Consider the following 13,318-nt stretch of genomic DNA (forward strand, 5'->3'; position numbering starts at 1 on the left):
CCTGGGTCTGAGCATCTATCAGAGCTGAACAAAGGCATCCAGGGTGGGGGGAAAGTGCACTAGATCAACAGAGAAGAAAATCTCTCACCCGTGACCTTTGGTGATTATCAGGGAGCAGGAACAGTTGCTGCTTTCTTGGTCTTAATGTGGGTCCATTTACTCTTGCTGTGGGTGTACCCTTGGGTTGCTTATGTGAAACTTCTGTCTTGGGGTTCTCCCTCTTCAGATCCCAACTGAGCAAAACTCTCTTGATTTGAATTGATACTAACCATGCAATTACGCACTCCAAACCTGCTAGCCCCTGGTACAAAACCCTCTTGCAAGATCGCTTCTACAGTGAGGGTCACAAAGCTGAGCTCAGAATTAAGTGTTTTCTCTGTCCTTGTTTTACACTGGAGATGAGGGAACGGGAACACAGGCATAATTAAACTTCTGTCCTCCTGTACTACTTCATGTGTGGTATCTTTCATCCCACCTGAAAATGGGCATGTTGCTATGGTTTCAGGAATAAAGGATGGACATCCTTATTCCCTTCTGCTACTGCTTCTGTTTTCTTTTACCCCACTAAAAAGTAGAAATGAGGTAGAATGAGGTTTCTTGAGGTAGAAAGATCATATTTCATCACAATAAGTATTTTATTAGAGATAAGCAAAAAGTCTTCCCAGAAAGCTCAGAGATGCTTATTTGGGCCTCCAGTGGCCATTTAAGAATGCACTTGCTGATAACTCAGTATTATTAGAGTTGGTTGAATAATATTCAATGGATAATTTATTTGATGAATTTATTTCTTTAAAAACAAATTACTCATCTAGTTTAAAAAATATTATTCACAAAGTTATAGGACAGAGTGAGTTATTAAATATATTCATCAAGTAAGTTGTTCAAGTTTTGCAATATATCTGAATAAATTATTCAGCTTATTCATCATTCATTGAGTTCTAATTATTATTTTAAGCACTTATATAGCAATATTAGTGCACTGGTGTAAGTAGTCAGTGACAAAAATGACAGGTCTTCTGATGGATCTATGATATAACTAAGGCTGGACTAAAGCATGGGAAAAATGGGCTTCACCCATACTTGAAAGGGGTGATTACTATTAATTTGATGAGCTTTGGATTAGAGATGACAGATTTGTGCTTATGCTCTTAGTTCCTGGAATCAAAGAACTCCAGAAGTCTTTTTCTCTGTATGACTGGGATAAACACCTTGTTGAGATTCAACAAAGCTAAATGCCGGGTCCTGCACTTGAGGCAACAACCCCATGCAACGCTACAGGCTTGGGGAAGAGTGGCTGGAAAGCTGCCCAGAGGAAAAGGACCTGGGGGTGCTGCTGACAGCCGGCTGAACATGAGCCGGCAGTGTGCTCAGGTGGCCAAGAAGGCCAACGGCATCCTGGTCTGTATCAGAAATAGTGTGGCCAACAGGAGTAGGGAAGTGATCGTCTCCCTGTACTCGGCACTGGTGAGGCCGCACCTCGAATACTGTGTTCAGTTTTGGGCCCCTCACTACAAGAAAGACATTGAGGTGCTGGAGCGTGTCCAAAGAAGAGCAACGAAGCTGGTGAAGGGTCTAGACAACAAGTCTTATGAGGAGCGGCTGAGAGAACTGGGGTTGTTTAATCTGAAGAAAAGGAGGCTCAAGGGAGACCTTATCGCTCTCTAAGACTACCTGAAAAGAGGTTGTAGCGAGGTGGGTGTCGGTTTTCTTTTCCCAAGTAACAAGTGATAGGATGAGGGTAAATGGCCTCAAGTTGCGCCACGGGAGGTTTAGATTGGATATTAGGAAAAAATTCTTCACCGGAAGAGTTGCCAAGCATTAGAACAGGCTGCCCAGAATACCATCCCTGGAGGTATTTAAAAGACATGTAGGCGTGGTGCTTAGGGACATGGTTTAGTGGTGGACCTGGCAATGTTAAGTTGATGGTTGGACTTGATTATCTAAAAGGTCTTTTCCAACCTAAATGATTCTATGATTCTATGAAAATTAAAACTGTCATAGTAATGTCAACTTGAATATGCTGGCCTAAACCAGCAGCTTGGAGGACTCTGAGCTTAGCTGTTGGAGTGTAATTCCAAACTTATGGCTTTAAGGGCAGATGGGAAGAACTTTATTGATCTTAACTACCTGGGGACATTATTGCAAATCAGATCCCATTGTAGTCCATTAGTTGCCTCCAAGGGATGGGCTGCTGGAAGTAAGAGGATTCAGCCACGAACTGCATAGCCAGAGGCGTCACAGAGCGGTAAGCTGACCCCCGCCATGCCGTGCCTTCCCCTAGCACTGCTGTCTCACCAGGGTGTTGAGCACCTGGCTCCACAAAAGGCTGTGGGAAAAGAAGCGTGGGTGGTAATACAGCACACCTGCTTGTCCAAAAAAGGTCAAGGTTTCTTTTTTGAAAAGAAAGCTCTTCTTTCAAAGAGCTGACGAGCTACGCTTTGCTGTGGACTTCTTAAGTTCTTTTCTACTCTTTTAGTGGGAATGCAAACCAATTTAATAGAGGAGGAACCAGAAATTGCCATGCTGTACCCCCTAAATGGGGCTTTATCACAGGGAGGCTAAAACTCTTCCCAAGGCTCGTCTTTGAAACCCACACCAGATAAGATCCATCCTGGCTCCCTTCAGCTTTCTGAAAAGAGGGTCATTCTGAAAGGACAATGTAGTTCAAAACCTAGTGAATTTGAGTAGAATAGACAAAAACTGATGTTGCAAATGCCCGATGTTATTTTTCAAGGAAATGGTTCTTTTCCTTGCTTTTTTCTAACATTGTCTGTTGGCATTCCTTTTCTCTAATTTTCTCTGTCAGAAACTAGCACATGTACATGTATGTGGACATATTGTCCTCTTTTCAGTCTTCTCCATCTTTCACGTTTGCTATTAATTGAAAATCAGGACTTGTGAAACAGCATCTGATGTTACTGAAGCGAGATACTTTATGGCACAAAGTAGGCTTAAAAATTATCTTTTCAATGACATGGTGCATATCTGAAAAGCCCAAATTGTCATTTTTGGATAATGCCTTGAGTAATAGTTTGTACTAAGTGGAGCTGTCTCCATGGTCCAGCACGTGTCTCCTGTGTCCCGATTGGGGTAGGTCTTATTATAACGCTGGATATAGAAGGCAATTTACTTGAGACTAGACTGGAAACTTAGAAATGCATCAGGGAGACGAGTTACATCTACAAAATGCAAATTCTGTACCATCAGGAGGGGGGAGTCACCCCTCCCAATATATATATTTATTTTCTGGCCTGAAAGCTTCTTGCTAAACATGAAGGCAATCTTTGAGCACTGAACTGTAACTCCGCTGGGCTGCCTTCTTGCTGATAAAACTTGAACAAGCAATTTATTCTCTTGGGTCTGTTTAAGAATTTACAGTGCAGAAAGGGGAGGGGTAGAAAGACAAGCCACATCCTCCTACCTCTCTCAAATTCCTGCCTGTTTTTTAAGAAATGAGATGGAAGGGTGGGAAAGCGCGCACGTGCACACACACACACACACACACACACACACACACGACCAAGGGAATGTCAGTGTTTCCCTTCCTCCTGCATTGTCTTCTTACCCCTTATTTTAGAGAAACACTTCCAGCACTCACTTTGCTCTCCAAGAGGAGAAGCAGGACAACCATTAGAGCCTCTCCAGGACTGTCTGCAAAGCTGTGAACTCCAAGCTCACAGAGAACAGACACCCCCGCCCTGCTCCCTTCCCCTCGCACACATGCACACACCCACAACATGTTTGCAAATGATAGCATAGAGTCCTGCAAGCACTTCCATTAAGACAAGCCCCAGTATTTCTCAGGATAATTGTTGGAATAGCTTGGCTGTCAATCTATGTCCTGAGGTAGGAAAGAAAACAGGATTTGTGAGGATGAGACCCTGAGACCTTCTGGGGAGGGAAGGAGTTCCTCTGCCTTTTAAAGTTCATTATACTAGAGGGTATTAAAGAACATTAGAGGTTTTTCAAAGCAGCTCTACTACGCAGAGCTAGCACAGAAAACAGAACTGGGTTTCCAGGGGACCCTTCTGTGCTGCTTCAACCCAGTAGTGTTTTCAACCAAAAGCACAAAAAACTGCCACGCACCCAAACCTGAAGTGTCTCTGTGGCTGGTCAAGGGATACACTCCTCTCTTTCCTTAGCAGTTCCCTGAAGCTGCTGCACCACCACTTCCAACTTTGTGTCAGGGAAGAGATTTCCTACCATGAACTAGGACTAGGACACTTGCAAACAGTCCTCTCAGTTGTTGAGTGCTGTGGGTCAGGCTGGAGCCTGAACCTAGGTTTAACTCCCACATGAGGCTCCAGGATTTGGGTAAACACATTGGCCTTGATTCAGGTGACATTATAGACACTTCATACATCATAATAGGTGTCGTGTTGCTCTAAAATTGGTGGATTCACATCCTAAAGAAGCTCCTCTGTGCAAGATGACTCTAGAGAGGTAAGGCCAAGATGCCTGCTCTCTGGAAACCCTCCCTTTGATGTGTTCAGCACTTCAAGGGAATCTCCAGACACTGCTTCTTGTGCCAGGGACCAGAAGGGGTGCTTTCTTGTGCTCCCTGAGCCAACAACTCTGCTCCTGCTGGGTTGTCTTGGACAGCCTGACCAACCTGTCTGCTTTTATTCTAGACACCTGATTTTTCCAGAGAGGCTTCTCTGGGAAAGCAATATATGTTCTGCTATCCAAGCAATAGATGTTCAATCTGCATCTAACCCAATAATTACCCTTGGTTTTTGCAAACAGGCTGGTTTTGTGTGCAGATGGTGGGAATTGGGACAGAGGTGCTGTCCTGTGTGACACAAGAATTGGCACGACTGCAGATGGAGAGCCAGCCTGTAGGGGGAACAGCGATTCATGGCTCTGTTTCACACTGAGTACATCTTTAAGATTTACTTTTTAATATCATGTACAGTCAGAATATTAAAACAAAAAAGGAAACACTGAAAACCTGAGAGAGATTCATTGAGTGGTGTAAGACAAGTGCACAGCTTAGAAGGAAATGTTACAAATGCTCTTTAATATTTCCCATCCATTTGCTCTTTTCTTAATTTAGGAACAGGGATGGAGAAGGAACTTTACCTGGGCTATAACAAACTCTTCAGAAGTAACTGTCCTGCATGGGATAAAGATTTCCTTGCAGGGTTCCTTTAGGACCTAGGTTTTAATACCAAAACAAAAGCCTAAGTCCCATGGAAATGACATCAATATAAAGCCCCTGTGACTTATAGGCTTGATCTCAAACGGCACGCATTGCTGCCTGAGATACAAGGTCTTGCCTTGCATTTATACTCTGTGTTGATATTGTATGAGAGGCTGGAGGCAGTGCTCTGGGACGTGTCCTTCAGACCTCCCGTCTGAGGTCACTTTTCCTTCTAGCAGACCTGCCTGAAGCCTGAAACACTAGGGTACCTTCCAAGAAAACAGGATAAATGTTCTGGCCTGCACCTCTCCCCTTCATGAAAAAAACACTAAAAGCTCCAGGAGAGATATTGCTTACAGGCAACTGAGTTGGCTAGCACAGTAACCCTGTGACTCCTCTGTATCTTAAAAGTGCTTTGGAAAAAACCTCAGGTAAATAAAAAAGACTACAGAAGGCTAAATCCTCTTTTTGTATCCCAGCCCTCCCAAGAAAGATGGATGCTGTTTATTATAAAGTAATGCTGGCAGGCTCCATGCCGAGGAGTACAAGAAACTGTTTTGTGAACTGAAAGCATTGCCAATATGTTTCGGGAAAAGGGACTCTGTCTGGAGTCAAACTGAATGCCTGGTCCTTTGGGATGAGAAGTGGCAGTTAAATAATGGCAGCTTATGAGTTATGTTAAATGAGTTATGGCAGCTGAAAATAAAGGGTGATCTAGAGGAAGAGATGGGGTGAGGAGGAGCTTGATGTTGGAGGAGTTCTCCAGCTTCCCTTTCTTACCTTCCTGGGCACGACAAGCTCTGCTTGATCCACATGGCCAGCGCTCCAACTCTTATTAGTTCCTTCTGCTGCAGCATCTTCAGAGACCCTGGCACCTAGTTGCTGCTTTGGTGTGCCGCACTCCACTTGCAGCCTTCCTCCCCTGCTGCACGCTGCTCTCTGTGAAACCTAGCTTGCAAAGACTCCGGGAGCTTCATATCCCCTCCAGCCTCAAACTAAATATCATGGAAGCTCTGCAAGCTCTCCTCCCACTGAGATTTCATCACATCTGGTGTGCTACCAAGTCACTTTTCTTTCCTTCTACTGGTGTTATCTCTGCCTCAGCTAGGATATGGGCTTACTCTGGTATGGGATCTGCGTCGCTTAAAATTGCTTCTTTGTCCATTATGCCAGCAATTCACAAGTCATTGTATGTTTATTTTGGCCTGATGAACCTCAAATATGCTTGGGTTTTAAAGGAAACATTTTATTCATTTGAAATACTGACTAAAAGCATCCCTATAAAACCCAACAACATTCAAAACTAGATGAGCCAAAGCAAAACTTTCCAACAGAAAGGATATGAAATTACTGCTGAGCGTTCACATTACAATCATGAACACCAGGAAATGCAACGCTTAGGCTGAAACAATGTTTTCAAGCAGCAGCCAGACCTGGGGAGAGCGGGAGGATATGCCAGCTCGTGATTGACTGCTACAAAGATGTAGAAGGCACAGAGACGACAGCTGCTCATATCTAAATACAAATTAGCTGCAGCAGTGCTGAAAATAGCAGCACGGGGAAAAGTGCTCCTAACCTTCCTTCTCAGCTCCACCTTTCCCCCCATTTCTTCCTCTCTCAGATGAAGAACTTTCCATGCTTATACAGACACGCCATGCAGGACGCAATGTACATGCCACACGACATGTCACACTCCACTTCTCAAACAGCAGGCATGCATGTTTGTGCACATCATGGCTAAATGTTAACTTTCCCTACCTCATCTAGGGCCACAGCATTTGCAAATTTTGCTGTGGTTTGGCTTCTTTGACCAGACTTAGAAAATCCAAGGTATACTCCTGAATCAGAAGAAAGGTGGATCCAGAGGCCACGCTGACACAGACAGAGATGCCATTTCTAAGAAGGCTGTAAGTAACCTCATGCTGCCCAGAATTTTGGGTGCCTCTTGGAAAGTCTCATTTTTCTAGAAATACTTCATTACAAGTTCCAGCATTTTTTTATAACTACTAGGAGACAATATATATTTCAGTCACTCCGTTGCTTTGTGCTAACACTGAGACATCTGTAGGTGTTGCTGGATCATACTACGTACATCTAGGATGTCTAGATCTACTGTACAGATACATTCTTTTAAAGCTTATAGCTCACATGGATAAATGATTCACCTGATAAATGAAGTGATGAACTTCAGCCTTTTTGCAAAAAGTGGTCCTTTTTCTAGAGCTGTACTTGTTATTCATTAATAGTAGATGAACAACATCGACACATTTGTGTCTAAATGGTTCACCACAAAGGAGTGTGTGCAACATCGGCTGACCATGGTCAGCGGTACTGACCAAGAAACATACTGAGGGCAGCGTTATGTTTCAATCTCCCTGTCAAATTGTCTGGAACAACGCCCAGCTCCATTTTACCTTTTTAAGGCTGGGTTTCAGGTTTTGTGGTATTTGCAACTTGGTAGCCATGACAGCTGATTTAGAATATTAACCAAATATGTTGAACTCTTTGGGACAGAGACTCTCACTGTTTTTCTACACAACTTAGCACAAAGATAGGGAACTCGAGGCTCTGCACCATTTGCAACGGGAGAAAAGACAGTATAAAGCTGAGTGGTCTTCTGACTCCCCCTGCACCTGCTCAGTGAGTGGGAAACAGGCTTTTAAGATGGCTGAAAGAGAAAAGAATGCATTTCATCCTCTGGATTTTAAGGCAGGTAATCTTTAGAGAGTGATAGAGAATTTTTACCCTCTGTTTAAAAAACCTTTTTTTTCCATGTAAGCAAGGGGTTAAGTGAAGAAAGAGGGATTCACATCCCAGATTACCCAAAGCCTCTACTTCTTGTAGAGAAGTTCAGGTCTCTGTCTAGCTTGGTTCTCCAGAATTTTGAAGCTGTGTTACATCCCAGATGAATGCCCAGCTAATAGGATTATTGGGCTGCTCTGTGTTTGGATAGTCTCACCCACCTGATGAATATAGCTTTAATCCTGTATTTAAGTCTTTCCAGAAGGAAGTTTTGTCAAAAGCAATACATTTCCTCAAAGTTTAAGTTCCACAAATCAGTATTTGCAAGCAAGAAGCAATAAAATATTTTGTTGGGTGGCTGTTGGAGCCAAAAGGTAATCTTCCACACTAACATTCAGAAAACATTTAGTGTTTCTGTGAATAAGGTAGTAAAAATATCAAGTACTTGAATAGGAGGATCCTATGAATAACAACAGAGAGAATTTGCATATTTGTTTAGGGCTATCTTTGCAACCTCTCTTGGTATAACTCAATCAGCTCAAATCACTTCTCTAAAGAATGCCTCGTCTGTCAACCACATCAGAGAAGCAGTTAGATAATTTTGCATGGCTGTGCTATTGAACTGAGCTTCACATTGATGTTAGAAAGTAAAAAAAAAAAAACCAAAACACAAAGAAGTGAAAGCGGGAGGTAGGATAGGCAAAAACATCTGCGCACACGGAACCAAAAGGACTGCAAGGTGATGCTGTGTACTGCAGAGAGATACTGGTAGTGTGGCATGCAGTGGGTTAAAACTAATAAATAAGAAAGGGCACATGGCAAAAGGCACTACATGCAGAAATGAAATTCAATTCTTTTCTGCCTGTCTGTAGGACACAAGCCGGGGGTGTACATGGGGTACACATGCTGAACTCTAAGATTATGCACAGCAGTCCAGTAGCATATTTGTTCTGCTGCCTGCTGGTCTGGATCACAACCTGATGATGTGAGTTTCCAGCCCTAACATCATCCATGCATTTGCCATGGCTTATATGCCTGATATTTCTTTCCAATAATAACTTCCCTTTAGGCACGGTTATTAAGACCTCCGTCACTGTGAAATAGCTTGTGTTCAGTGAGGCAGTCTTTTAATGGGATGTGATGCTGTATAGCAGACTTTCATCTACTACATTCAAGAAGGTAAATGATAGATTGTTTACTCCCCTAATCCATCTAATTATGGCAGCTTACAGAAAATTGGAGAAAAAGGATTTGTGCCGTAGGTGATGCTGAGAGAGATCTGAGAGCATGTTGATTTAAAAGGCCATAAAGGCATTGTCTAAAATATATACAGAGTAGCTTGTTGATCTCACTATAAGAGACAGCACTGATAATTCAATCCCCCCTGGGAGATGGCCCGTTACCAGATACTGTAAAAATTTCTAGCCTCTTTTGTCTTCCTTGAAGGGTGGGAAGCTCAAGAGGGAAGCTATAGAGATGTCCTTATAAAGCTACATCCAAGTATGGAAGGGGGAAGGTGTATGGAAGGGGAGTTACTGCAATAAAACCAGAGTCGCAGGGCTGGGGCATGCCTGGGCAGCAGCACGGAGGATGTGCTTCCCACCTGCTGCCACGTGAGCCTTCTCCCATGTCCCCTGCCCCTGCAGCAGCCCCGCAGTAGCACAGCAGCCATGTGGGGGAGCATGGCCTTTGATGCCCCACGACACCTCCTGGTCACACTGCATTTCACAGAGCTGGAAGGAGGACTGGTGCTTTTTTCCTTGCTGGAAGCTACTGTGAGCAAAGAGAATGAGTTGTTCTGGGACCTCTGGTGCAAGTAAAGTGTCATGTCTGTAAGGATATCTTTCCCTGGCTGCTGACTTCGGTGTTTAAGGAGGTACAAAGTCTGCCTGGAGCTTTTTGCCAAGTGTCCCATGAAGACTCATCTCCATCTGGATTGCCTGGGGTTTCAGCTCGCGGGACGCAAAAGGGTCTCTGCCTCAGACTCTAAGAGAGGTGCCCTTGGGTACAGAGCAACCTATTTTGGTGAAACTGGTTAGCACCTACATCAGACTGGGTTAAAATACAGCGCTGTGTTCAAAACTTATTGGGGAGTGGAAGAGGAGAGGATACTCATGCAAAGCATGGCGGTGTAAACTTCTAACAGGAAACCAGACCAAAATGCAGTCTTGTTTTAGTTTGCTACGCAAACTGTTGAAATTTGGGAGTTGCATCATTTTTCTAGAACGCTGTCTCTTCTGCAGCCTTATTACTTTCTATACTACTACCATTAGCAAATCTGCTAATTTGTGGGTTTATTTTCTTCCTGTTGTTGCTTTTTGCATCTCTCAACATTTTAAAAAGCTTCTTTCTTCTCCCCACCTCCTCCCACTGCCCCCACTTGCCATTATTAAGTGAGGTCAGCTGCTTTTAGTACTAATTGCATCTAATTATCTGCAAAATAATTAACATTTCTAATAGAAACTGCCTGTGTTGGTTTTCATTGGGGTGCAGGAGAGCAACAAGGTAAAGAGTTTGACAATTAAAGCTTCATTACTATGTTCTCCCCTTTACATTCTCTGTCTAATAAATCCTTCACTGCAGAAACGGATAGACCAGAGCTCATTTGAGATGAACATTGTGAAGAGCTCAAGATTAGTTTTTCATCTGTTTTGCACTCTTGACAAGGTGGCGGGGGGGAGGGAAGAAGCCTAATTTGAAAAATTAGGGAAAGTAATATAGAAAAGATTCTTTCTTCTTGCAACCTGCTTTCCAGATGGCCTGCCAGACACAGATACCAGGCTGAGAGAATTGTTATATCTTCTTGTAAATCAGATCTCAAAAGTATGTAGTCTGTGGAGTGTGTGTAAGAGATGCCATTTTGGTAACCAGGGATTGAAACAAGAGCTTCCAGAAATACAAGCAGGAAGGGCTCCAACATGTGTTGCCATGACATGTGGCTCTCAAGTCCTAAAAAGAAAACTCCTGCTAAGTCTGTAGCAAGTGGAAGGTGCAGATATTGTCTCTCCTGTTCTGAGGTTGCAAGAGACCAACATGTCATTGCATAGCTTGCAAGGCAGTTGCAATGATGTTGAAGAGGGATGGGGTGCAGGAAAGTTGTGCTTTTAGGCAGAGCTGTTAACTGGGTTAGGAAACTGTGTATATACCAGTGAAGCTGTAGTAGTTTACACCTGGGCGCAAAATACGTTTAAGTTTTTACCTGAGCTGAACTACACTTGCAGAATGTGATGGCCTTTCTTCCCTCTCCCCTACACCCCAGTCAGTTAAAGGTTTTTGGGTGCTCTGCCAAGCCCCAGTTCAGGAGGCACTCATCCTGCAGACAGTAAACCCTGTGTTCCTTGTCTTGGTGATGCTGTATCATCATCATGTACTCCCCTTTGACCTGAAGGCTTTGTCCCTTCAGTCATAAACTGTGAAGTTAGCAATTGCTTGAGGAAGTTGGGACAGAGAGGAAATAAAGAGACTCGCTGAAGTTGAACTTTACAAAGGGATTTAGATGCCTAAAGGTATTGGAGAGTTATGTGATTATGGCCCTTGGAATCCCAGCTTCCAAATAAATCTCTGTGCCTAGTCTTTGGAAAAGGCAGGCCCCACTGACGAGAGGTTTAGGGGGCTTAAATGAAAGTGCTGAGCAGGAACTCATCTAGAGGCAGCCTAGAGAAGACATCAGCCAAGGGTGTTGCATGAAATTCAGTCTGTCTCCAAGTGTTTTAGTGAACTGTGGTCTAACTCTCATTCTAGGATGGTAAACATGGGCAGCAGGAAAATAGAGACACTCATAGGAAAAAGAGTATTTATTTTTACCCTGCTACCTATAGAAAAAACAACATGAGGGGAAGCAAAACTGATAGCTCACTGGGAGGTTAACGGGAAGGCGAGAGAAGAGCAAATGTGTTGATGGAAGAGCCCACTGTCCCCTACAGATCCCAGCTGCTCACCGTCTTCTTTCCCTCTAGTTCCTGAGCAGTGAAAGTAAACACAGTAAAAATCAACAGCTGGGACTTTTTTGCAAAGCAACAGCACTGAGCAGAATTCCTCCCTCCATATTTTATAATTTATCTGAAGGCTACAGACATCTGTTCAGATAGCCAAGGGGAAAAAAAGCATGAGGGATTTGGGCTAAATTCAGCACCACTTAGGAAAGATGCACCTGGCCTGCCATTTGTTATGTTCTCTCCTCTCTGCTTTATGATTTATATTTTATAAATCCTTTCCATTGTGGCTCCCCCCCTGCTTCCCTCCTTCTGTTCGAGTTTGATCAGATTGTAAAGGCTCAAAGTGTACTACTGCTACTTTAATTAAAGTCATTTCCCTCTGCCCTCCCTGTTAGAACAGATGTATTGGAAATCCCCAGGCACCTCCTCCCTGGGCAAAATTGGACGCAAAAACGTAAAACTGCATTAAGACAAATTCCCTGTGCTAATTGCTTTTCTCTATGCAGCAGCGATATGCGGGAAAGAAGGTGTTTCTCTGTGCTAGCAAGTCTATTTTACCCTCTGCAACGAGTTTATGGTGGCTACCTGAATTCCTTCTCACACCATCTTGCCACTTGCCAAAAAGGTTCAAGATAATAAAAGCTACAAGACACATCTGTCATGATTTGGTATCTTTACTGCCTCTCCCACCCGTATCTTGGGGATCCCTTGTCACCGGCTGGTTCACTGAATTTACCATTCCATGTTCAGTGGAGAATCATGCCTGGCACATGGAGATTATTTAGGCACCCTTATCCCTCAACTAGGTTTAAGGTTGAGAGAAGGAGAATATAGCCTGAGGTAAAACCAGACTTGCAGTATTAAGTCATGAGATGAGGCAGGAAAATGCATTTTTATGATTATGCTCAACAGGAAAGTGCCAGCTCTTGCCTTTTAGCCAGCTCGTGAGGTAGCTAATTAGCCTATATGAGCCTGTCCTGGAGAGCATTTAGAGCTATATCTTTCCCGCTATTGGACTTAGCTGCCCCCTTCGCTTCCCCCTCCTCCTCAACCTTGCTTAATGGAGATTTATTCTCCATATGTTTTTTATAATCCCGCGTTCAGTCTTGATGCTAATTTCCCTCTCTTGCAGCTTCTTTAAAACACTGCAGATATTATGCTGTGTGTGCCTTCCCCATCTGCTCTAAAAGGATAGCCCTTACAGGAGGGAAAAACACATCTCTACAGACAGTCATTTCATCCTGGCTAGACCATGTCAAAAGGCCTAAGCACAAAAACTGAGCAACCCAGGCAGCAAAACAGCTCTATGGCCAGCAAAGATTACTTTAGCCAGTCAAAGCACCATTAGCAGGTTGTGGAGGACAGCAGAGCTGTGTGGCACGGAGTATAAAGCTCTGCAGGTTTTGAGGGAGTAAAGCCTAGTTATGTGCAGAGGTTAAAAGGGAAGTACAAGATCGTGGATTTTGTCCTTGCCTGAAGATATATTGTGTATACTGTG

Source organism: Calonectris borealis, chromosome 1, assembly GCF_964195595.1.
Source record: "Calonectris borealis chromosome 1, bCalBor7.hap1.2, whole genome shotgun sequence".
NCBI lineage: Eukaryota > Metazoa > Chordata > Aves > Procellariiformes > Procellariidae > Calonectris > Calonectris borealis.